This window comes from Stenella coeruleoalba (genome assembly GCF_951394435.1).
Source record: "Stenella coeruleoalba genome assembly, chromosome: 4".
In the NCBI taxonomy this organism is placed as follows: Eukaryota; Metazoa; Chordata; class Mammalia; order Artiodactyla; family Delphinidae; genus Stenella; species Stenella coeruleoalba.
In genome coordinates this window covers 18782334-18809025 of record NC_137149.1, presented here as the reverse complement: position 1 = coordinate 18809025, position 26692 = coordinate 18782334, and the positions used below count along the sequence as shown (strand labels likewise).

General features: G+C 39.0%; 1 long non-coding RNA gene across 3 annotated transcripts in view; it reads left to right on the top strand.

The window, feature by feature from the left end:
• Window positions 1-26692, top strand: part of LOC307185380 — a 58789-nt gene that overhangs the window by 27888 nt on the left and 4209 nt on the right. For 2 of the 3 annotated variants that reach the window (XR_013828035.1, XR_013828037.1), the window contains 4 exons: window positions 6050-6161; window positions 19361-19471; window positions 23098-23211; window positions 23856-23986. This is a non-coding gene — a long non-coding RNA (uncharacterized lncRNA). The remainder of the gene's footprint in view (window positions 1-6049; window positions 6162-19360; window positions 19472-23097; window positions 23212-23855; window positions 23987-26692) is intronic. The other variant, XR_013828036.1, reaches the window with a different exon arrangement.

The window sequence follows — 26692 nt, the reverse complement described above, 5'->3', positions numbered from 1 at the left end:
TCCTGTTGTTTCTGTGTGGTCTTGAGTGTATATATTTTTAATTTTAAAATGATTTTTCTGAGTTTTTCTTCCTCTATTCATCTGCCCCACTTTTATCTGGGCCTTCTCTTTCCTTCATCTCTTTTGTTCCTTTCTGCTCAATTTTGATTCATCTCTGACCATCTTGCCTGGGTGTAGGGCCCTATGGAAGGTGAGGAGGGTGTGCTGCTAAGCCCGTCAGCCCGGCTTCCTGCAGGCCCTTTGCCTCTCCTGCTAAGCCAGGGGCAAACCCCTCTCATTCCTGCTGCTGCTTTCACTGTCCCACCTCCTCCTGAGGATCTGGTAGCCATCTTGGTGTCTCCTATTATCAGGTTGTCAGTCGTCTCCTGGCTTCCCTCTGCTTTCTCCTGAACAGTTGCTGATTATGTGCTGATCTTGTGACTCTTGCTTGTTTGCACTTTGGGGTTCATGGAGTACCTTGTCACCTAGTTTTGTTGTAAATGTTGTACACTGGTTTGTTTTTTGTTTTAATTTCACTGTTTTCTCCATACTGGGATTTGGGAAGATCCAAAAGCTTGCCATTCCCACCATTGTCATCTTCCCAGAATTTGATAATAAGAATTTTAACACAAGTTCAATCTTCATTACTTGCCCATAATTTGAAAGGGACTATCCAGATAGTTATTCAGATCATTGATAAATCCAAATGACATCCCTTGTTCACAACTCTTGTTTGTGTTACTGTCACTGTTAAGCTGATCATCTATGATGGTCCCCTATGATTATGATATCACCCGACCTCTGATCACCCACAAGTTTCAGGATGTGAGAAATGCTGTGAAAGTAGACGTCTGTATGGCTCTTTCAGCAAAATACCAGGGCCAAGGTCAAACCTGGGCACATCTTGATTACATGAGTGATATATGTGTGATCTGGCTGCCCTGCTGCTGGATGGGTGAATTGAATTCTGGGCTTCAGTGTTTGGAAGCTCACCTGCATTCAGAAACCATGTCCTCCAGCCCAGCCCTTACTAATTAAACAAAAGTTTTAAGTTTTACCTCCAAACGCCAGCCAACTCCTTTATACTTCAGAACTTGGACAGGGAGAATTTTTCTCTTTATTGTTTAAAAAATAAACTAGGAGCAAAATATTGGAGAGCACATTAACACATGAAGCTTGAGGCATCTGGCAGGGCCAGGGAGGGCAACTTTGTTATGGTGACTCTTACTAAGTGTTATGGGTTGAATTTTGTCCCCTCAAGTAAGATATGTTAAAGCTCTAACTGTCCAAGCCTCAGAATGTGACCTTATTTGGAAATAGGATTCTTGCAGAGGTACTTATTTAAGATGAAGTCATACTGGAATTGGGTGGGGACCTACTCCAATGTAACTGGTGTCCTTATGAGAATATGGCCACAAAGACAGAGGGAGAACACCATGTGATGATTAAGGCAGAGATTGGGTTATGCAGCTGCAACCTCAAAGACCGCCGTCAAACCACCAGAAGTTAGGAAGAAGCAGGGAAGGATTGCCTTACAGGTTTCAGAGGGGGTGCAGGCCTGCCGACACCTTGATTTCAGGCCTCTAGCCTCCAGAACTGTGAGACAATACATTTCTGTTGTTTTAAGCCCCCCAGGTGGCTAATACACTAAGTAAAGGCTTTGGGAGCTTCTTATCTTTGTGGTTTGCAGCCTGTTTTGAGCAATGGAACTGGGTTTTGCAGTCACAAGACAACAGTGTAAAGAATCTCACTGACTCTATGGTGAACACAGAACTCAACACCCAAGAATCTGAAAGCAGCTAATGTCGATTAACATCTCTCTGTAGAAAATCTTTTTCCTTTAATTGAATCTTTGCTTGAGCCACACCAAGAAAAAGCTCCAGTTAGGCAGTTCAATGTTAAATTACAACAGTCTGTTACTTGTGTCAGAGAATACACTAAGTGATGTGATGCAAATGAGATTGAGGAAAATGTTGCAGAGTATAAACTTAAAAAAATCTCCTGCCAACCAAGAAAAATTCTCCACAAAAGTAGAGGAGAAAGAAAACAGTTTTGTTATTGAATAAGCATTAATCCAGAATGTGATGTGCATCACAGGCAATCCACTGAGAGACTGCAAAAACAGAAAGAAATCTCACCCTTTTACATAGCCAGGCAGATAACTACCCATTCCATACATGTTCTCAAGGTAAACGGTAATTAGCCCTCAAAAAAGAGGACTTGACAGCACCATTTATTACAGAGTTCATCTTTTATCTTTTTACATCTTTATTAGAGCATAATTGCTTTACATATTGTGTTAGTTTCTGCTGTTTAACAAAGCGAATCCGCTATACCTATACATATATCCTCATATCTCCTCCCTCTTGCGTCTCCCTCCCACCCTCCCTATCCCACCCCTCTAGGTGGTCACAAAGCACCAAGCCAATCTCCCTGTGCTATGCGGCTGCTTCCCACTAGCTATCTATTTTACATTCGGTAGTGTACATATATGTCAATGCCACTCGCTCACTTCGTCCTAGCTTACCCTTCCCTCTCCCCATGTCCTCAAGTCCATTCTCTAAATCTGTGTCTTACAGTTCGTCTTAAACGTATCTGGTAATTGAGGTGACCCTCTGCGTTAGCTAATTGGCTTTATCCAAAGGAAGAACAAAGTTCTTATTATCTTTATGAAAAAAGATCACTTTGTAATTTAGAGCAAGGTGCCCACTCAAGTTAGGCTCCTACTTTCCCACAGAAACTGGGAGATAAGGGTTCTGTTTTTCTTGATGATTACATTTCAAAGAGATGGCTTCCCAGTGTTTGAGGAAGCATTCTGCTTTCAAATGAATTATTGCAATTGCTAAATGCAAATGAAATAACATTAATTCTCCTTTTCACGCTTCTGGTTCCTGCTTGAATTCCTTGGTAAATCAGTTTGCCAGTCCTGGTTCTCAGACTCTTCCAGTAGATTGCCTTGGACACTGATTCTTAGCAATTGAGAAAATACTGAGAAAAGTAATTAACTTACACCGACCTTTCCACACCTTTATGTTGTGAAGTGCTCCATGAAATAAAGAGTTTCATGGTTGTGGCAGAGACTATTCATGGTCCCTCCTCTTCTTCCATACAAATATAATTTTTAAGCAGGTATGTGGCTGCATAGAATAAAGCCTACATTTTTAGTTCTCTTTTTTAGGTAGACGTGGTCATGGAATTAAGTTCTGATCAATAGGATGTAATCTAACGTCACTTTGTAACCTCTAGGGAAGTGTCCTTGAAGGGAAAGGGGCTTCTCTTCTCTTTTTCATTTCCTCCTTCCTGCTAGATGGCATATGGATGTATAAGTTGGAGCTGGAGCAGCCATATGGGACCATGAGGTGGTCTTAACAATGGAAACCTGAGTCATGACACCCTAAAGAGCTGAAGCAGCTCTGGACTAGCTATCTCTGGAATTTTACTTAAGAAAGAAATAAACTTTTATCTAGTTTAAGACATTAAGACACTGATATTTTATATTTTTTTCTATCACTCTTAGTTGAACTTAATCTTAACTGATACCATAGTCAAATATATCTGGAATATTCTGCATGTCTCATCTCCTGCACTACTAGGAAATACTGGCATATAGAGGCTTTTCAAAGACCCGAAGCAAAATAATATTTTGAATTTTGTTTAATTCTCTATTCCTCAGTGTTTTCTTTTTTTATTAACACTTTGCATAGAGAGTTGATTTTCAACTTATTATTACACAATGGAAGTCCCTGATATAAATATAGTAGACCTTAATAACAATACAACGTTGCTAGCTTTGCTGCCACTTGAACAACTAAGATCTCCATATCCCGCAGCTGTATTCTGATGAATATGTAACTCCATACTTTGTTCAGGGTGGTCTTTCAGATCCACATTATGCCACCCGAACTCTAGGAGCAAAGAGGGATGGGGGGTCGGCTAATGCTTCCGTAGGCTGAGTTAAGTCATTGCTTAAGTGATTAAGTCATCGATAGACATTTAGGTATGTATTTACTGAATTCTGCTAACTCTGCTGTCAAGAGCTGATACTGGGCTTTTATTCATGCATTTCTATAAAAAGTGGTCTCACTGTCTAGGGTCTGTTCTTGGGTCACGAGGAATCACTGGAGGACTTTAGCATGAGCTACAGCTGTAAGTCAATCTTGTAACATGTCATCTAAGAGATACTCAAATTACGGTGTTGAGACTTAACCTCAGTTCTTCAATATATATATAGCTTTAAATGTAGCTTTAGCCAGACCAACAATGTATTTTATTTGTGGAATTTTAACATCTGGTGTTACTGAGAAGAGTGTCTTATTGGCTCCACAAGCTCATCAATATAACTGTTAAACTAATGTGAAGGCTCCTCGAGGGCCATGACTGATTTTTCTTTTCAGCCTCTTCAGTGACAAGCATGAGGCACATACAGAAATGCAGTTATTGCTAAGTGGGAATTAGGGAAAATGCCTGGGCTACCTTAACAAGCACAAAGGCAGTTTTGTATAAGCCATATTTCAATACTTTGCTTCAACAGTGCCTCCTTTTCTCTTCATGGAATGGTTTAAGGTATTTTTCTCAACACCGTACAGAATCTATTTTGGTTTCCCAACATTTGAGCCACTCTCGATGCACATATTCAGACATGAGAGGCAGGAGCGTTTTGAATTACGCTGATGTCCAAATCTTCTGTAACCTACTTAGTTTAGTTACACTGACGTTTTTAGAACCATTAAGACCAGAGGTGCATTCAATGTGCTCTACAGTATAAGTTTATTTAGCCCCCAATGTCTAGGATGGCCCTGAGCCCTGATTGTTTGCCTCCCTGCATTTTTCTGTAAGGATAACATTATTTCCTGTCATAGAAAAGTTTGTTTGACTTCTTCAGGGTAGGTGAATTTTGGACATCTCCTCTTTTGAAACTAGTGTTTTATGTTTAAGCTCCGAATCACCAAATGAACAAACAAAATCTCAAAGAACTACAATTTTTCTTTGTTCATTGTAAAAGTGAACAGATCCCCATTAGAAAAATATCCTAATTCTTCCTTGCTGAAGCAGGGGCTGCTTGGGGTGGGTTCTGCAGCAATCATTAGAAATAGCACTGAAGATAAGGCCTTTACTGGGCTTGGAGAACCGTATGAAAACACTCTCTGGTAGCTTCTGGCAATTAAATAGAAGATAATCTTGCCAAAGCTATACCCACATTTGAAGCCCTTATACCGTTAGACCAAGGGTATAGTTTTCTATGGGTCATTCCCTGTGAAAATTTGAACCACATCAGGGTTGAAGGGCTTTCTCCTCTCGCCTCATTTAATTCATGTTTCCCCTTCCTTTTTATAGTCTCAGAGTATTTTGTGATTCTGGAACAGTCATTTTCAAACCTGCGTGTGCATGAAGCTCACCTTCATAGACTGATTCAGTAGGCCCGGGCTGGGTTCAGGAAACCACGTTCACAGCAGGACTCAGATCGATCGAGCGAGCGAGCGATCTTTTATTTATTTATTTATTTGTTTGTTTGTTTGTTTGTAACTGATGGTGGGGACCTGCATCTGACTGTTGCCTGTCACTGCCTCTATCTCCCTTCTCTTTCCACAGTCATCTGGGAACAGAACAAGCAAGTTCACGCCCTTCCCCTTTGTATCTGGACCTCCCTAAGGAAAAACCCTAGAATCCACTTGGCTGAGTCTGTCCCTTGATATGCTAAATGGGGAACTAAGATGAGGGCTGTGATTAATACATTAATTAATGAGGGAACCAGTAAGATAATACAACCGGTTCAAAAGCATGCTTACGTATATCATTAGGAAAGCTGAAATGAACTTGCAAGCAGATGGAAAACTGATCATTATCCGCAGGGCAATAATCAATTGTGTTCCACATGAAAATATTAATTTGCATTTCTATGGAAAAGAATCATTTGCATTACTGTAAGTTTTCTAAGACTTACTGAGTTATAAAATAGCTCAACGACTGGTCTCAGACCCCTGTAGAACCAGACAACCTGGAAAGATGTATTAGACAGGGCACTCAGCGATTTTTTTTCCTATTTAAATGTCTTTCAAATTTTTCCTGACAGTCAAAGACCTAAATTTCCTTACCAGTAACATGAGAGATCCAGACAAGTGACCTCTGAGACCCTTCAATTCCAACATCCTATTACTCTGATTCCTTGGCCATTATCTATGTGGGTGAGTATAACTCATGGAATTATTTTGTTGGTATGTCAAAACTATTGTAGTCATGTGTATTAGTCAAAACCAGCCATAGTTATTAGTGCATCCTCATTCAATCTCTGTCTAAAAAAAAAAATCAAACAAAAATTCTGCCTCTCTCCCAGTTATTTTTAAGCTCTGTGTGTGTGTGTGTGTGTGTGTGTGTGTGTACTTGTAGATGAAAGCAGAACCTGAACATAGGTATTCTACACATTTGTCCAATGTCAGGACAATATTGTGTCAGGACAATATTGTGTAAATTTTGCAGAAAGTTTGAGAAGCAATGAATCAAGATTTCTCCAATTCTTGTAGACTTTCCTGCAAGGCAAATACAGCAGGTCATTTTAAGAATGCTTTGTGATGGTAGAGGTGTTGACGGTGTCAAAAGTTGGTGGAGCTGTTAGGCGGTGAAGAATAGGAAGATACTGAAGTCTGATTTTTTAAACTCACTTCATTTCTCCTGTGTTAGACTAATCTCTACACTTTAAAGCAATGGAGAAGAGGGACAGAGCCTCTTTAGCTTTGTAACAAATGTTTGTTGAATGAATAATTAAGCTACCTTTCCTTTCTTTAAACATAGAGCCCAAATATCCTAAAAATCTCTCAACCTATTGAGTTTTTAAAAAATCTACTCTATTTGAAGGTGTGAAATCATGAGTAATGATTATGATTATATGCAGCTGATATTTTTTTCAGGCTAAATACTCTGCTTTGTAGATTTTATCAGGGAAAACCCCATTCAGTTTAGAAATCAGCATCAAAACTTCTTTTTCATTTAAATTTGTTTATTCTCATTTGAATGATCTCATTTGAACTAAAATGATATTCTTGATGGTAAAACATAAAAACAATCACATTTCTTTGTTTCAGTCTTTCTTTCTTTCATCCTAGTCATTTCTGTAGAAACAGAGACCAAAATGACTAGGTAGCATTATGGAGGGTTTCTGGTAAGAATACACCTACACAAATGTGCTGCAGGAAGTAGAAGTCCACACCTGATACCCTTGTAACTTATGACTTGATGAGTCATATAAGAACTTAGGACTACTGCTACTAAATGTTGAAAATTTATGTCCCAAATGTATTTTTCTCCACCAATAACAAAACATGGATTCAAGGGGCAAAAACATCAAAGGCCTAGATTTTATACACACATAACATACACATACATTTATATTTGTCTACATAGATATACAGATGTGCAGAGGTGGTTACAAGTAAGGTGCAGGAAGTGGACATAGAGGATGAGATGATGAGAAAATATAGCTAATATTAATGAACTCCTTTTATGTGTGAACCAAATGACATTCATTCATTCATTTTCCCATCACAATAACCCTGAGAAGTAGTTTCTAGTAACACCATTTTACAGGTGAAGAAAACGAGACTCAATAATAAGTAGCAGAGCCCAGTTTTGAAACAAGTTCTGCCTGATTCCAAAGCTAATAAGACATTTAGTAAGACTTTTACTGTTGTCTCTGAACTGCAGTGGGGGTCCAGCTGCAGTGGACTAAAGCCATTTTAAAATCAGAGAGCTGCCAGCACCTGGAGCCAGCCACATTCTGCCAGAGCTTCAAGGAGCAGAACTGCTCCCACCATCCACCCTATGCACCTCCCATCTTTGCTTCCCCTCCCCCACTAAGAGGACTGAGAGGGAGAGAGGTGTAGTTTTCCCCTCCCCAGAGCTAATGGAAAGGGAAAGGGGGAAAAAAGAGAATTTCTTCTAAAGATTGAATGCCTACCAGAAGAGGGAACCAACATTTTGATCCCCATAATGTGATTTAGTTCAAGCTTGGCTCCCATGTGATCTGAATAGGGGAAGAGAGATATGGAGAGAGAGGGCATGGTGACATCCAAGGACCATTCTGCCTGTGATCTGTCAGTCTCCATTAGAGGATGGATCCGGTGTGTGCCGGCCCACCTAACACTTGGCCGGAAGGTGCGAACCGAGGCTATAGTTTGGGGCAATGGAAGCAGTGTGTGTGCATACGCATGTTGGAAAGGAGGATGCTGGCAAAGAGGCCCATGCATTGCAAGTAAATGCCACAACTGGGGGGCGCCTAGAATAGATGGCCAGACCTGGCAAAGGATAGCCAGCGCCTAAGGGAGCTGTACCAGAATAAGCTACCTCCTCACCATGTTGGCAAAGGTTGGGGGGCCTCCTCATCCGCTGTGTAGACACTGAACGGAAGTGTAGTCATGGTCAACCAAGAACAGCTTGGCAACTCTGCCCCGCCTCCCCCCAGCCCCCCTTGAAATGCAGCTAGAAGAGGGAGGAGGGGATGGATACAGATGCAACCATGGTCCCTTCAGGCAGATCTAGCCTGAGCTGGAGGCAGGAGAAGATGAACTTTGAGTCAAGTTTGAGAACAGGACTAAACCTGAAAATGCCAGAATTAGACTGTTCTAATATCCAAAATAGGTGGAAATTTTTTTTATAAACTGGCTGAGGTGTTGTTAAAGAAACCAATACTAGAGGAAAAGTTTGGGGGGACGGGTCATTTTGCACAACTGCCAGGAGAGTTACAGGAAAGTAGAACGCTTTTGTATTTATACACTCCCCCCAACAAAAGTTAAGCATAGTCACCAGAAGATTTTTTCTTCTAAGTAATCCTGATAAGGGTAGTGAGCCAGAGGCATATCTATAATACCTCAGGGCCCTTCTTAAGACTGAGGGCCAAGTAACTGAGGCTCCTCAAAACTGGTATGAAAATGTACCTATTTCCCATAGTTAGTTACCCCTTATGTGTTCCTGCCTCTGTTGAACATCTACCTTCCATTAACCTGTCTTGATGAGAAAGTTCCTGGCTGGCTCTATTTGTCACAGCTCTGAGATAGAGAGAGAGGCCCCCAGCTCCTCTGTAGAACCAGTAGATCAAATGCTTTAAAATACTCTTAGATTCAGGGAGTCTTGAATCTCTAAATGTCAGGTTTAGGCATTGTGCCTTTGCAAGACATGCCACTCAAAAGCTTGCCCTGCTCTCCTTTCTGTGATCCCTAACTCCCACATAGAGAGACACCTGAATCTTCAAGGAGCAGTATCTATATCTAATTTAAGTTTGTTGGATCAGTGACCATTGTGGTAACTTGCATCAGTGCCTCTAGTTCGCTGCCCCTTCCTGTGTCCATGCTTTTTGCCACAGACCTTGCAATTCTTCTCTCTAAGGGAACAGAGTATATTTCCCCACCCTTTGACTTCAGGATTACTCATGTGACTTGCCTTGAGCAATAGAATGAAAGGGAAATGACAATGTACCATTATGAGCCCAGGTATTTAGAGGCCTTGAATATTGCCTCTCACAGACCTGTGAGTCTTGTAGTTTTTGCTTTAAGCCACTGAATTTTGTGGTGGGGTTTATAATGCACTAAAAGCTAACTGATACTGTCATTTTCCTAGTACAGTGAAGAAATGTGATGGAATTTAGACAGGATCTCCATACTGAAGGGTGATGAAGACCCACCACTGTCTATGCCCTGTCTCCTCCCACACAACTGTTTGGCTTCATGGACTTGTAGTCTGCTCTGCAGTCACTCTCTCTCTCTCTCTCTCTCTCTCTCTCTCTTTCTCCTTCTAAGACATACCTGAACCTACAGTTCCTATGTATCATATTTGCAAAGGCAACAGGAAATCCCACCTTTGTCTTAGGACTGAGATGGGTTCTCCAACACAGAATACCCAAAATCCTTTAACAAGGAAATTTTTTTTTTAATGCTTGTGCAGCTCAATAAATAAGTGCTTAATTTCTTTCATTTGGCTGGTGATCCTTACTGGAGACAACATCAGTCAGAAAGCTGGGGGACCAGGGGTAGCTGGCATTTAGAAGTCCTAAGACCCAACCCCTTCTGTTCACTATTCCTATTGCAGAATTCTTCCTATATTCCAACTGAGGAAGCCTGGGCACATCTTGAATGCAACTTCCTTTTATGTCTTGAAAGGGAGAACTTTCCATTTCACAATGACATCTTTTGGAAGGATCTCCAGTTCTTTCATGGAGGAGGAGTAGTTATGTTTTGTTAGAAGAGAGACATAAAAGTTGATTTCGGAGAAACTAAAAGAGGTAGTTAAAAGTGTATATGTGTTGCATTTCTTTGAAAATCACATAAAAATGCATTAACTTATTCTCAGTTCAGAACTCAGAGATTTAATTGTTCCCTAACCTTAGCTTCAACTGGTACAAGCTTATTCTAATACACACTCTCAGCAACACTTTTTGAGAGAATGCTGACAGTTTTCAGTAAGATCACTGTTTTACCTAACATTAACCTTTTCTTCGGTTAAAGTTCTATTTGTTAATTGTGTCTCATATTTTAAAAAATCAAACTATTTAGTATAGACATGTGACCTTTCTTTTTATCACTAGAATTTTCTTCTTAAATTAATTGAAAGACATTTCTCTCCATAGTCTGTGTTGCATAAGTCTGTGTCTCTCCATAGTCTCATGTGCTCTAAAAAAAGATCATGTGAGGAGACCTTCAAGATGGCAGAGGAGTAAGATGTGGAGATCACCTTCCTCCCCACAAATGCATCAGAAATACATCTACATGTGGAACAACTCCTACAGAACAGCTACTGAATGCTGGCAGAAGACCTCAGACTTCCCCAAAAGCAAGAAACTCCCCACCCACCTGGCCGTGTGGCTGACAGGGTCTTGGTGCTCTGGCCAGGTGTCAGGCCTGTGCCTCTGAGGTGGGAGAGCTGAGTTCAGGACATTGCTCCACCAGAGACCTCCTGGCCCCATGTAATATCAAATGGCGAAAGCTCTCCCAGAGATATCCATCTCAACGCTAAGACCCAGCTCCACTCAACGACCAGCAAGCTACAGTGCTGGACACCCTATGCCAAACAACTAGCAAGACAGGAACACAACCCCACCCATTAGAAGAGAGTCTGCCTAAAATCAAAATAAGTTCACAGACACCTCAAAACACACCACCAGATACGGTCCTGCCCACCAGAAAGACAAGATCCAGCCCCATCCACCAGAACAAAGGCACTAGTCCCCTCCACCAGAAGCCTACACAACCCACTGAACCAACCTTAGCCACTGGGGGCAGAAACCAAAAACAAGGGGAACTATGAACCTGCAGCCTGTGAAAAGGAGACCACAAACACAGTAATTTAAGCAAAATGACAAGACAGAGAAACACACAGCAGATGAAAGAGCAACGTAAAAACCCACGAGACCAAACAAATGAGGAAGAAATAGGCAGTCTACCTGAAAAAGAATTCAGAGTAATGATAGTAAAGATGGTCCAAAATCTTGGAAATAGAATGGAGAAAATACAAGAAATGTTTAACAAAAAACTAGAAGGACTAAAGAGTAAACAAACAATGATGAACAACACAATAAACGAAATTAAAAATTCTCTAGAAGGAATCAATAGCAGAATAGCTATTATTATATTAGTAATAGTTAATTATTATTATCTTCTGCTTATTAACTCGACAGGAGAATGGATAAGTGACCTGGAAGATAAAATAGTGGAAATAACTACTGCAGACCAGAATAAAGAAAAAAGAATGAAAAGAATTGAGGACAGTCTTAGAGACCTCTGGGACAAAATTAAACACACCAACATTCAAATTACAGAAGAAGAGAAAAAGAAAGAGAATGAGAAAATATTTGAAGGGATTATAGTTGAAAACTTCCCTAATATGGGAAAGGAAATAGTCAATCAACTCCAGGAAGCACAGAGAGTCCCATACAGGATAAATCCAAGGAGAAACATGCCAAGACAAATATTAATCAAACTATCAAAAATTAAATACAAAGAAAAAATATTAAAACCAGCGAAGGAAAAACAACAAATAACATACAAGGGAATCCCCATAAGGTTAACAGCTGATCTTTCAGCAGAAACTTTGCAAGCCAGAAGGAAGTGGCAGGACATTATTTAAAGTGATGAAAGGGAAAAACCTACAACCAAGATTACTCTCTTCAGCAAGGATTTCATTCAGATTCGAAAGAGAAATTAAAACCTTTACAGACAAGCAAAAGCTAAGAGAATTCAGCACCACCAAACCAGCTTTACAACAAAGGCTAAAGGAACTTCTCTAGGCAGGAAACACAAGAGAGGGAAAAGACCTACAATAACAAACCCAAAACAATTTAGAAAATGGTAATAGGAACACACATATCAATAATTATCTTAAATGTAAATGGATTAAATGGTCCAACCAAAAGACATAGACTGGCTGAATGGATACAGAAACAAGACCCATACATATGCTGTCTACAATAGACCCACTTCAGACCTAGGGACAAACAGACTGAAAGTGAGGGGGTGGAAAAAGATATTCCATGCAAATGGAAATCAAAAGAAAGCTGGAGTAGCAATACTCATATCAGATAAAATAGACTTTAAAATAAAGACTATTACAAGAGACAAAGAAGGACACTACATAATGATCAAGAGATGTATCCAAGAAGAAGATATAACAATTATAAATAATTCTGCACCCAACATAGGAACACCTCAATACATAAGGCAAATGCTAACAGCCATAAAAGGGGAAATTGACAGTAAAACAATCATAGTAGGGGACTTTAACACCCCACTTTCACCAATGGACACATCATCCAAAATGAAAATAAATAAGGAAACACAAGCTTTAAATGAAACATTAAACAAGATGGACTCAATTGATATTTATAGGACATTCCACCCCAAAACAACAGAATACACTTTCTTCTCAAGTGCTCATGGAACATTCTCCAGGATAGATCATATCTTGGGTCACAAATCAAGCCTTGGTAAATTTAAGAAAATTGAAATTGTATCAAGTATCTTTTCCGACCACAATGCTATGAGACTAGATATCAATTACAGGAAAAATCTGTACAAAAAACAAACACATGAGGGCTAAACAGTACACACTTAATAACGAAGTGATCACTGAAAAAATCAAAGAGGAAATCAAAAAATACCTAGAAACAAATGACAATGAAAGCAAGGCAACCCAAAACCTATGGGATGCAGCAAAAGCAGTTCTAAGAGGGAAGTTTATAGAAATACAATCCTACCAAAAGAAACAAGAAACATCTCAAATAAACAACCTAGCCTTACACCTAAAGCTATTAGAGAAAGAAGAACAAAAAAAAACCCCAATGTTAGCAGAAGGAAAGAAATCATAAAGATCAGATCAGAAATAAATGAAAAAGAAGACAACAATAGCAAAGATCAATAAAACTAAAAGCTGGTTCTTTGAGAAGATAAAGAAAATTGATAAACCATTAGCCAGACTCATCAAGAAAAAAAGGGAGAAGACTCAAAGCAATAGAATTAGAAATGTAAAAGGAGAAATAACAACTGACACAGCAGATATACAAAGGATCATGAGAGATTACTACAAGCAACTGTATGCCAATAAAATGGACAACCTGGAAGAAATGGACAAATTCTTAGAAAAGCACAACCTTCCAAGACTGAACCAAGAAGAAATAGAAAATATAAACAGACCAATCACAAGCACTGAAATTGAGACTGTGATTTAAAATCTTCCAACAGGGTCTTCCCTGGTGGCGCAGTGGTTGAGAGTCCGCCTGCCGATGCAGGGGTCATGGGTTCGTGCCCCAGTCCGGGAAGATCCCACATGCCGTGGAGTAGCTGGGCCCCTGAGCCATGGCCGCTGAGCCTCCGCGTGCGGAGCCTGTGCTCCACAATGGGAGAGGCCACGACAGTAAGAGGCCCGCGTAACGCAAAAAAAAAAATCTTCCAACGAACAAAAGTCCAGGACCAGTTGGCTTCACAGGCAAATTCTACCAAACATTTAGAGAAGAGCTAACACCTATTCTTCTCAAACTCTTCCAAAATATAGCAGAGGGAGGAACACTCCCAAACTCATTCTATGAGGCCACCATCACCCTGATACCAAAACCAGACAAGGATGTCACAAAGAAAGAAAACTACAGGCCAATATCACTGATGAACATAGATGCAAAAATACTCAACAAAATACTAGCACACAGAATCCAACAGCACATTAAAAGGATCATACACCATGATCAAGTGGGGTTTATCCCAGGAATGCAAGGATTCCTCAAAATACACAAATCAATCAATGTGATATACCATATTAACAAATTGAAGGAGAAAAACCATATGATCATCACAATAGATACAGAAAAAGCTTTTGACAAAATTCAACACCCATTTATGATAAAAACCCTCCAGAAAGTAGGCATAGAGGGAACTTACCTCAACATGATAAAGGCCATATATGACAAACCCACAGCCAACATCATCCTCAATAGTGAAACACTGAAACCATTTCCTCTAAGATCAGGAACAAAAAAAGGTTGCCCACTCTCACCACTATTATTCAACATAGTTTTGGAAGTTTTAGCCACAGCAATCAGAGAAGAAAAAGAAATAAAAGCAATCCAAATCAGAAAAGAAGAAGTAAAACTGTCACTGTTTGCAGATGACACGATACTATACATAGAGAATCCTAAAGATGCCACCAGAAAACTACTAGAGCTAATCAATGAATTTGGTAAAGTTGCAGGATACAAAATTAATGCACAGAAATCTCTTGCATTCCTATACACTAATGATGAAAAATCTGAAATAGAAATTAAGGAAACACTCCAATTTACCTTTGCAACAAAAAGAATAAAATACCTAGGAATAAGCTTACCTAAGGAGACAAAAGACCTGTATGCAGAAAACTATAAGACACTGATGAAAGAAATTAAAGATGATCCAAACAGATGGAGAGATATACCATGTTCTTGGATTGGAAGAGTTAACATTGTGAAAATGACTGTACTACCCAAATCAATCTACAGAATCAGTGTTATCCCTATCAAACTGCCAATGGCATTTTTCACAGGACTAGAACAAAAATTTTCAAAGTTTGTATGGAAACACAAAAGACCCCGACTAGCCAAAGCAATCTTGAGAAAGAAAAATGGAGCTGGAGGAGTCAGGCTCCCGGACTTCAGATTATACTACAAATCTACAGTAATCAATACAGTATGGTACTGGCAGAAAAACAGAAATATAGATCAATGGAACAGGATAGAAAGCCCAGAGATAAACCCATGCACATATAGTCACCTTATTTTTTATAAAGGAGGCAAGAATATACAATGGAGAAAAGACTGCCTTTTCAATAAGTGTTGCTGGGAAAACTGGACAGCTACATGTAAGAGAATGAAATTAGAACACTCCCTAACACCATACACAAAAATAAACTCAAAATGGATTAAGGACCTAAATATAAGGCCAGACACTATAAAACTCTTAGAGGAAAACATAGGCAGAACACTCTATGACATAAAAATAAAAATAGCTAGCTAGTGGGAAGCAGCCACATAGCACAGGGAGATCAGCTGTGTGCTTTGTGACCACCTAGTGGGGTCGGATAGGGAGGGTGGGAGGGAGATGCAAGAGGGAGGAGATATGGGGATGTATGTATATGTATAGCTGATTCAGTTTGTTATAAAGCAGAAACTAACACACCATTATAAAGCAATTATACTCCGTAAAGATGTTAAAAAAATAAAAGTATCAAAGTTATCATTTATTTTCCCCATAAGTTTTATAGCCAGTAAAACATATTATTGATAATCATATATTTTAACTATAAAAGTTTATGATTTTTTAAACTATGAGATTTTCCAGCCGTCCTTTAATGTAGCTCGTGGTTTTTTTTCAATGAGTTTAAATCTATGTGTCATGCCTTATACACAGTCCATATACTTGTTAAGCGCACTGTGAGACCTCAGCTCTAGATAAGAAGTGTCCTGAGCCAAGGGCTTAAATACTAAGTGAGGCCACCTTGTGAATCAACTGAGTGCCTCTCAAAAGCACTTTCAAAACCCTCTCAGGAATGCCATGCTCTTGCACACTCTTGAGTGGCTCAGGATTAACACCTCCACCTCCCCAAGCTGGGCCAGTGGAAGCCATCACCACTAGCCGCATTCAGCTGCACAGGTCCTGACCCTTCTGTGTGGAAGGTAGAGATGGGAGGCTTTGGTGCCGTGGCCGGCTGACCTCCCCTGTGTGGAAGCCTCTCATCTGCTCTGCTGTGGGAAAGCACGAACATTCTGAGAGAAGCAGGGACAAGCAAGGGAAAGAAGGCTCTGACAGAATTTGATCCTGGCTCCATGTGCCCAGAGGGCAGATACCTCCCTGCACCAGCCCCCCACAGTTACAGGAGTGACTCAGTTCTCTTTAAAACACGTCAAAATACGCCTCTGTTTGAATTACAGATATGAGGATGTGTCTAGAGCCTGGCACTGCTTTTGGCCACTCCATGAGCACTCCAGTGTCATGAATCACCAGCTGTCAGGAAGCCAAAAAGAGTGGGCTCCCAGGGTCAGGCGGCCCCTAGAGAACGGGGGCACCAGCACACATTCTTCTGAGATGTCCGTCCTCCTAACCTTTGGGGGAAGTGGGGGTGCCATCCTGGCCCAGCACCTCTTAACTTTCACCTGTTTCTTTTCTTTAGAAATCATAGCAAAACTACTCTACTGGGAGTTTACAAGTCATAGGAAAATCTCTTTTACTGCTTGTAGAATTTGAGATGTGGTATTATAAGTATAAAGAAACCATCAACTAATATGTATTTCAATGTTAAACTAAGACTTTCTTATTGTTGTTACTATCCACAATATTAATAAACAAAAAGAAAACACTCTGCCCTTTGGGGGTCCAAGGGCAAAGAAACATGCGTCCAAGGAAGCAAAATGAAACCAAGAAGCCATAGATCCAGATGATTTGTTTTATAAGTGTGTGTGTGTGTGTGTGTGTGTGTGTGTGTGTGTGTGTGTGTATGCATATGTAAACATATACAAATATGTATACACGAACCAACAAAAATGTAACATAGGGATTATACGCATACAATTCCTTTTTAGTGTGGGCGCTTAAGAAGGTGGCTCTTCATGTTCACAGCTTGATTGAGGACAGCTTGGGGAGAAATTATGCCACACTTAACAAGTTTTTATGCTTTTGTTCTATTTACGTAGGAGCTTCCTTCCAGGTCTTGTTTCATAACAAATATTGGCAGAGTTTAGATAGTGTTTCTTAAAAATTATCATAAATTGTGAATAATGAAATACAGTCATCCCTCAGTATCCCCGGGGAAGTGGTCCCAGGAACACCCCTCCAACCCCTGCACCTCGGATACCAAACTCTGCAGATGCTCAAGGCACTTATATAAGCTGTCATTAGTAGTATTTGCATATAATGTACGCACATCCTCCTGTATACTTGAAATCATCTCTAGGTTACTTATAATAGCTAATACAGTGTAAACGCTATGTAAGTAGTTGCCAGGTGAGGCAAATTCAAGTTTTGCTTTTTGAAACTTTTTGGAATTGTTTTTCCCCAACATTTTCAATACACATTGGACTGTATCCGTGGATTCAGAACCGTGGATATGGAGGGCCGACTGTAAACAAACTTGATAAATGAGCACTAAGAAATGATAGATGGGAGCTAAATTGTAGATCAAAGAGACAACTATGTTGCAATAGTATGTGCGGTTTCATTCTAGCTGGATAACTGCTTTAATTCAATGTCTCTCTTTGACCCTGATAAAGGAGCTGAGGAATGACATGGATTCTAACAGGTTACTCAGTGACTTTAAAAGAGGTGTCCTCATAGTAATCAGACCACTGTCTCGATCTAATTTCTAACTATAAAAATGATGTTTATTTGCCATATTATATATATATATAAAATAGTTATAAATGTGTAAATAAAACTCTAAGATCCTTTTTATAGAGAACAGCTCCTAGGGAGGAGAAATTAAGACTGTGGCCATCAAAAGCCAAACAGCCTGCTATACAGAAATGTTCAGGTTTTCCTTTGAAGGTGGCAACAACCTTAAACCCAAGTCTTTTTGTGTATTATGTATATTGCCCAACAGTGTGGCATAAACACATTCCCCCTTCTTTCAAAAAGGGAGGCTTTGTAGTCATTTCTTGATATTTCATACCAAAGATAGTGGTAGCTTATCTTTATAAAATCGTACCTGAGTATGAGAGAATTGCTCTAAAAATTCACAATCTTTGAAAATAAAAAGTAAAGATCTTAAGTCAGGAGAAACTGGAAAACTGTTCAGCTGTTCCATGTTGACCCCTGCTCAGAAAACTTTCTTGTTCCCCAGATAATGCAGGGAATCTGCACTGCACTCCTTGGACAGATATTTATTTGTTCATCTCTTGAAAAGCCTCATATATGTATGGGATTATTCATAACTGGTCACATGTATTAATTTTTAAATACTTTTCCAGTTCCTTCTGGCTTAGAGAGGCATCACATTACAGTGGAAAGAACAAGAAATGGATAGACTGACAGACATGGAAAGAGGGAGAAAGGGGCAGTAAAGGGGAAATGAATTCATTATGACACAGATGTAAAATTCCCTGGTTAAGAAAAATGCAGCATTAAAAATATAAATGTAAAGGTCTGGTTTGGTACTTTTCCATTAATTTTTCAAAGGTTTTGACCTCCTAAAGAAAAATTTCTGACTAAAAGGGGGTTTCCTCACCACTCAGTTTTCTTCTTCGGCTGGGTCCTACAGCGAAACAGCAATCCTATGTTTGGCCCTTCAGACAGTTGCCATGGAAATGAGAGTGGCAAACACTTTCAGCTTTCTGGCTTCACTGTGGGATCCAGTGTAGAACATGATTAAGTTGTCAGAGAACCACCTTAAGTCAAGTTTTACCTGATAACTAAGAGTTTCCAGAAAAATGGTGACACATATGGGAAGGAAAATAGATTGCTTAACTCACTCTGAAAAATCCCTTTTGATTCATAGACTGTCTACATGATTGAAACATAAGAAACCATCCCTTTCTCTAATCAGACACTTCTCAATTCACAGACTCATACCTCAGGGGGCAAATAAAACCTCCCTGTGCTTGCATGAGGAGGAATCACATTAACAAAAGGAAAATAGGGCTCCTGAGTGCTGAAGAAATGAGAAAGCAAGATGCTAAATTAGGGGGAGAGGAGTGACAGAGGAAATGAGAGGGAGGGAATCAAATGCTGTTTAAACCATTTTTAAGGAAAATTCCATATCTTATTTGCCAAAAAAAAATCACTGTGGATGTCAAAGAACACTAGCTTTTCATAGCTGGAACCAGAGATGACTGGGAGCTTGAGGGGCTGTACTGAAATGGACTTGAAACTTTCTTTGTGCCATTTGTCCCCAGCAAACAAGATCTGGCTGCTCTGGGAAAACTCTCTAGCTATCACTATGAATCCATTGAGAAGTTCTCTTCCACATCACTGACCCCTAATGAAGCTCTATTGGATTGAGTAAGGTCAGTGGTTTTTATATTGGGATTAAAGAGGAGGACAGACCACTCCATGTAGCACAATGGCTACAAACGAAAGAACTGATTGGCAGAAGCCAATACTGAGAGAGCTACTTGGAAGACTTTCCAGATATTGGTGGAATTGGAAAAAGTTGCGACTTGAAAATATACACTCTATCTTCCATTTGGGATTTTTTAGTTCTTGTAGTTAAAAATATCCCTTCACTGGGACTTCCCTGGTGGTCCAGTGGGTAAGACTTCACGTTTCCAGTGCAGGGGGCCTGGGTTCAATCCCTGATCAGGGAACTAGATCCCGCACGCATGCCACAACTAAGAAGTTTGCGTGCCGCAACTAAGACCTGGTGCAGCCAAAAAATAAATAATAAATAAATAAATATTTTTAAAAATACCCCTTCACCTGTATACTTGCTGGAGAATGTGTAAATTATTACAACCACTTTGGAGATCAATTTGGAAATATCTAGAAAAGTTGAAGATGCAGATTTCACACAACCCAGCAATTTTACTACTAGGTGGCTACAATGGAGTGAATTGTGTCTGCCCAAAATTCATAAGTTGAAGCCTTAACCCCCATGGGACTGTATCTGGAGATAGGGCCCTTAGTAGGTAATTAAGGTTAGATGAGATCATAAGGGTGGGACCCTAAACTGATATGATAAGAAGAGGTGAAAAGAGACCTCTTTCTCCTTCTATCTGCCTTGTGAGAACAGAGTTAGAACGTGACCATCTACAATTCAGGGAGAGAGCTTTCACCAGGATCCAACCAGGCTGACACCCTGATCTTGGACTCCCAGCCTCTGGAACTGTGAGAAAATGAATTTTTGCTGTTTAAACCACGCAGTCTATGGTATTTCATTATGGCAGCTGAAGCTAAGATAGTGGCTATCCTAGAAAAGCTCTTATGCATATGCATGAAAGAAATATAAGGATGTTCATGAGACTATTGTTCCTGATAGTAAAAATAAGGAACCAATCTGACTTCCAGTAGAGAAATAAACTGTTCACATAACACGATTCTATAGAGAAGTTGAAATGAACAATATTAACATGTACCAATGTAACTAAATCTCAACAATATAATGTCAAGTTAAAAAAAATCAAGCTGTCAAAGGATACTTACGTATGCTATCATGTAATATTTGAAACATCCAAAACAATAATTTATAATTTTAGAGGTACATACTTATATAGTTAACAAACATATGCCTGGAAATGATACACACCAATGACTTCTGACAAGGGAGGGAAAAGTGATACCAGAGGCAAGGGGGTGATTTTTGCTATATCTGTAGTGTTTTATTTTTTAATACGAAATGAAATTTGTGCCAGTTTCAGCAGATTGTTCACATCTTTTAAATCTGGTTGGTAAATGCATGGTAGCTGTTAATTAATTTTCTGTAGGTTTCACATATTTCATAAATAAAAGATGTTTTCCCTTATCATCTGGGTTTTCAGCAGTACAATAGTATATTTTAGACAGTTTTCTTATCTACCTTTTATATATGCTGTAATAGAAAGCCCAGAGAAATTAGCCAACATGGACAAAGTGTCCAATCTAGTTAAATGGTAACTTGAGAATTAGAAAGTAGTTTTCTGTCTTGTTCCATAGTGTACCCTGTATGTCTGTTAATTGTGTGCTACAGAGATGAGGACTCCAACTTTGTCATCTAAGCCAGAAATAATCCAAATCATGCCCAACTGTGGAAGAGCATGTTTGAACCCACTGCACCCTTCCTGTCCCCCAAATCATACTCCACCGTTGACGTGTTACCTATTTTACTTACTCACAGGCACCAGCCCTCCTTAGGAGGGTTCAGATTTTCCAGTTGTTTTAAAAAGAGATATGAGGAAGTAAGATTACTGAGCTAGAAATTTTCCAAAACAATTGAAAAGTTAGCAGAAGCTTTAAAATGGAGGTTTACTGATTATAATTAATTTTGGCTACAAGATTTTAATTAGGACATTTAAATTCTTTGTAAGATAGATTTTTAGTGCTGTTCAACATAGATTTATAGCATGAGAATGAGTAGTCACTTATACTGAATTTCCAAATTAATCTAAATAATTGAAATTTTAAAAAATAGGTGACATGAAGAATTCTGCAATATAATTCTGAAATAATAAGTAGAAAATATCCAGGGACATTAAGAATAAGATTTGTTGAGACTTCCCTAGTGGAGCAGTGGTTAAGACTCCACGTTCTAAATGCAGGTGGCCTGGGTTCAATCTCTGGTCAGGGAACTAGATCCCACATGCATGCTGCAACTAAGGAGACCATGAGCCACAACTAAGAGTTCACATGCCACAACTAAGGAGCCTGCGTGCTGCAACTAAGGAACCCTCCTGCTGCAAATAAGACCTGGCACAATCAGATAAATAACTAAGTTAATATTAAAATATATATATGTATATATAAATTTTTAAAAAGAATAAGATTTTGTTTCTGCGACACCTAACATATCCAGACCAAAAAAAAAAAAATTGTTTATCAGATGCTCTATATTATGTTTTACACAGTTGGGGTAAAGAATTTTGGCTACATTAATTAGGTAGTGTCAACCCACTTCAGACACCTGATGGTATTATTTAACCTACATTTCATAAAAAATAAATACGTAAATAAAAAGGACTTGAAGGAAGACAACTTATTTTGAAAAATAATGACTAAATATGCAAGTTATGCATAGTTTCATACTACAAATTTACCAAAAATACACAGTTGGGGGAAATGTGGTATTATTCACACACAGTGGCTAGTACACACACACACACACACACACACACACACACACACATCCTATGTTTAGCCACCTATAGGTAAGAAAATGGTCTCTACTCTTGCTCAAATCAGATTGCTGTCTTTTTTTTTTCATTGTCTGGATTTTGCTCGTTCTCCAAAGTGTGTCCCATAGTATTCTCATCTGTTTCTTCCATCATCAGAGCCCTCATCTCTATTTCCAAAAAAAACAAAAAACAAAAATAGCTTAGCCTCCTGCTTATCTTATTGTTCAAAATTTATTTTCTTAATTCTATCTTGATAATTAGTATTCCTGAAACGTTCTTTCCTTTCAACGTGCTTGGTAAAACGTAGTTGTGCTCTGTGTCCCCCCACTGGATGCCTCTGTGATATTCCCCTGCTGGGTTGATGGAAGGGATGTTTTAACTCTAGTCCTTTGGGCAGGAAGAGGGCCCCTATGATTGGGTTAGCAGTGAAAACATGAAGGCCCTGACACTGCTTCCACCCAACCATCCGACACTCCTCAGGGCACAGCAGTTCAAGAGTGTTTAGTCAATGATAGTATGGAGTTGCTACTCACATTTATAGGTTTTTACTTCTTAATTTTTATATGGTTTGATATTCGATTTATCCACAATATGTTCCTAAGAGAAGTAAAAGGTACTTACATATTTCTAATAAAAACGCAGAAGGAAATAATGTAATCAGGGCACCTATATATTTTCCCAATAGCTTATAATTAAAGGACCCCATTCCAGGACATAATTTATTTTGACTATAAATGTTTCTTTGTTTATATATATTTAATTCTTTTGTATGTCACTCTTTTGCAAACAGAGAGTTATACAACTGTGTTATTAACTCTTTTGTTAAGTGTGAAGAAAGTGTTCCATTCTCAACTAAACTGGAGCTAGAAAAAATTGTTTCATTTTTGAAGACTTCACAGCCTGTGTGTGACTATCCACTACACACCCCAAGAGATGTTAAGGTATACAGTGGTAGCAGCAACCTTCCTTCCTTTTTAGCGTTCTACTGTGGAATGCTTATTAATATTACTTGGACGCTGAATTTATACTTAAGCAGATTATATTGACTTCTATTTCTAATTCATTTTTATAGTAGCTTCCTAACCAAGTTTTAAATGCAATTGAATTTTCTTCTTTTTATTTAAATTATAAACTTTATGTTCATAAAAATTCAAACCATATATAGGTATGGTGTATAAAAAGCAAACATCTTTACCCTCTCCCAAATCACACTGTCCTCTCCCAGAAGTAACCATTGTTAACAGTTTAGGGAGTCCCATTTTGTCATTTTTACATGAAATAATTGAATTCTTACCTCAGATGGAGGAAAATGTCAAATATCTTCAAAATTGGGTTGGAGGGGAAAAAAGTCTTTTTAAAAAAATCTTCAAATAATATATTTTCCCCTGATAATTCCATGGCTTACATTATGAGTAGCATCAGATTTGGTTTTAAGAGAAACTCCTGACTTTTCATTAACATAAATAATTAGTTACCAAGGAAGTGGGTTCAAGAATAATACAGTTTCTGTAAAATTTTCCCCAAATTGTGCTAGATAAATTACATCTTTAACTTTGATCTTTCTTTAAATCTTTCACTAATTTAGGTCAAACTATCAGAATAAGAATAAATCAAACCACACCTTTACTTACCAAACTGAGACAAGACCTCAACGCCCTCTAGTGGAGTGACCTCTCCATGCTCCATCATATGGGACCAACCCTCTGATTCCAGTGGGTAAGATGAATTGATACAAGCTCTTCATATTAGAATTGTACTTCCTTCTTTCATTCATTTAATTAATATTTAAACTTGTATTTTAAATTTTCTGGTTAAAATGAACCATCACCAAGAACACAAGGGAAAATATTGGGGGGGGGGTGGTCATGCCCATATATAAAATATCCATTAATAACTTTTATCACTATAATTATCTTGGATCTTCCAAGTTTTCTGCTTGTCTTGACTGCCTACTCTTGGCCATATCATGACTCTCTACCATTAAATCTACAAAGACTTGAATCTATTCCTTTGTTTAAAAAAATATCTTTTTCTTTAAGTTCATTTCTCCAGATGTATCGCTTCCCTTAAGTATTTCTTCATTAATTTTTCCAAACAACTGCAAAATAACCACTGAATTCATTTTTCTGCTTTTCTCCCTCTGAGAATACAGATTATCAGCCTCTCCCATTTATAATACCTGTTCCAAGGAATGATGAGAGCAGCAGAGCATAGTAGTTAAGAGCAGAAGGTGGAGCTAGAGGCCCTGACTCACAAAGTCCAGAGGAGCCATTTACTGTCCATGTGATGCTGGGCTAGTCATTTAAACCCTCAGTGTCTCAGTTTCCCCATCTGTAAAATTCAGGATGATGATAATAGTATCCAAAAAGCATAGGACTTAATAAGAAAATCCATGTAAAAGAGATAGAACAGTGCCTAACACATAATAAACACTCAATGACTATTAGTTAATATTGCTATTTCATCAGAGTCTTATGAATAAATAATAAGGTAGCCTAAATGAAAGATTTGAATCCAGTCCTAAATGCAGCTATTCACTAGTCAGGCTCTCACCATCCCTTGTTTACATGATTGCAGTAGCCTCCTAACAGACCTTTAGGCCAGCAGTCTCTCCCAATTATAGTCCACTGTCATCGGTCTGGTTATGGAACTGACCTAGGGTCTGCTTGCCTACTGCACAGCAGAGCCAAATTATTGACACTGGGTTGTGGTGAAAGAAAGTACAGTGTTTATTTGCAGGGATCCAAGCAAGGAGTACAGGCAACTCATACTCAAAAGATCCAAACTCCCCAGTGGCTTTCAGGGAAAGGTTTTTAAAGGCAACATTTCAGGTGAGGACTGCAGGGTGCATGGCTTTCTTCTGATTGGTTGGTGGTGAGGTAACAGGGTGATGTTTCAGGAATCTTAATCATCAACTTTCTGGTTCCAACCAGTCTGGAGTCTAGTGCTTGTGCTCAGCAAGAAGTCACCATCCTCCATTTGGTGGGGGTGGGGTCCTTAGCTCCTGCAGAACAGCTCAAAGATATGTATAAAATTGTTATGTATATCCCTAATTAGTAACTGTTTAGGTCCGCTCTTTGGAACTCAGCAGTGGCCCAGGAGACTAAAGCCTTTTTCTACAAACAAGAAATGGGCAGAAGGGCTTTTGTACCTGGGAGGGCCCCTTAGGGTCCTGCTCGGTTTCAATCCCCCCTTTCCTCTGATACTCCTCAATCCTGAGGGGAACAGGTATGGGACAAGAAAGGGAATAAAGTTTTGGATAGAAAGGTTAATCATCAACTCAGCAGGGGAACTCGGTTTTAGGGCGACTCAGTTTCAGATTTATTTTCCTAAAAATAATGTTGACATTTCTGGTTCAGGATATGATGAGCTAATCTTCCTGCTGAAAACAACTGTAAAAGCTAATATGTGAAACAACTGCGTGAAGGAACTGAAAAGCACCCAGTTTGGGTAGGATTGGAAAGGAAAGACTACAATCCTTGAGAGAAGAGAAGTACTGGAGTGCAGGTCCACACTCACCATGACTTTCCCCTGAGGACATTTTCTAATTCACAAAATAGGGGAAATAGGCCCCAAGCAGAAAGGTAGGAATCTTAATTGGGCTCAGGGGAAGTAGGTTGGAATCTGGGGCTGCCTAAGTGTCTAGGACTTGAGAGGAAAAGTTATAGATAACAGGGATTCAATCAAGGTGGAGTGAAATGAGAAAATTGTCCAAATCCCCCAAGTTTACCCCCTCATTGGCTAACTCCTTAGTTACACATGCCCAGGGTGAGACCCCAAAAACCTCAGCAGAAAATAGCATCTGAGAGAACAAAAGAGCTGAGCAAAAGTTTAATTAAATAGCTGTGCAATGTTGCAAAGATTGAAATTTGAGTTCAAGCCCAGGCAAGATGAAGGAAGGCAGGGGGTGTCGATAAATACCCAGGGCTTTCAGTCAAAACATGGAAGTACTGTATCCTGTGAGTAAGGACAAACCTAAAATATAAAAACCTTGATAATAACTAAAACCATCTCTCAAAAGAATTAAAATAATCCTTCTATATTTTACATACCTGCTGGAAGAAAACTTAATCTTCTGTGGAGGAATATGATAGCATTTATAGCCTCTCCAATTTTTCATCCATAATACCTGGCTAAAAAAAAAAAAACCAAATAACTAAAAGCCATAATTTAAAATAACAATAAAAATAGACCTAGGGATAATTAAGATATTGAAGCAATCAGACAGGGACTTTAAAATAAAAATAATAAGTGGGTTCAATAAAACAGAGGAAAATATGGAGAATTTCAACAGAGACCTGGAATCTATTAGATATGGTAGAACAGAGACCTTCTAGTAAACTGGAAAACAGGTAAGTAAACTATACTTAGTTTGAAGCAGAAAGAGAAAAAGGGATAGAAAATACAAAAAAGAATGTAAGA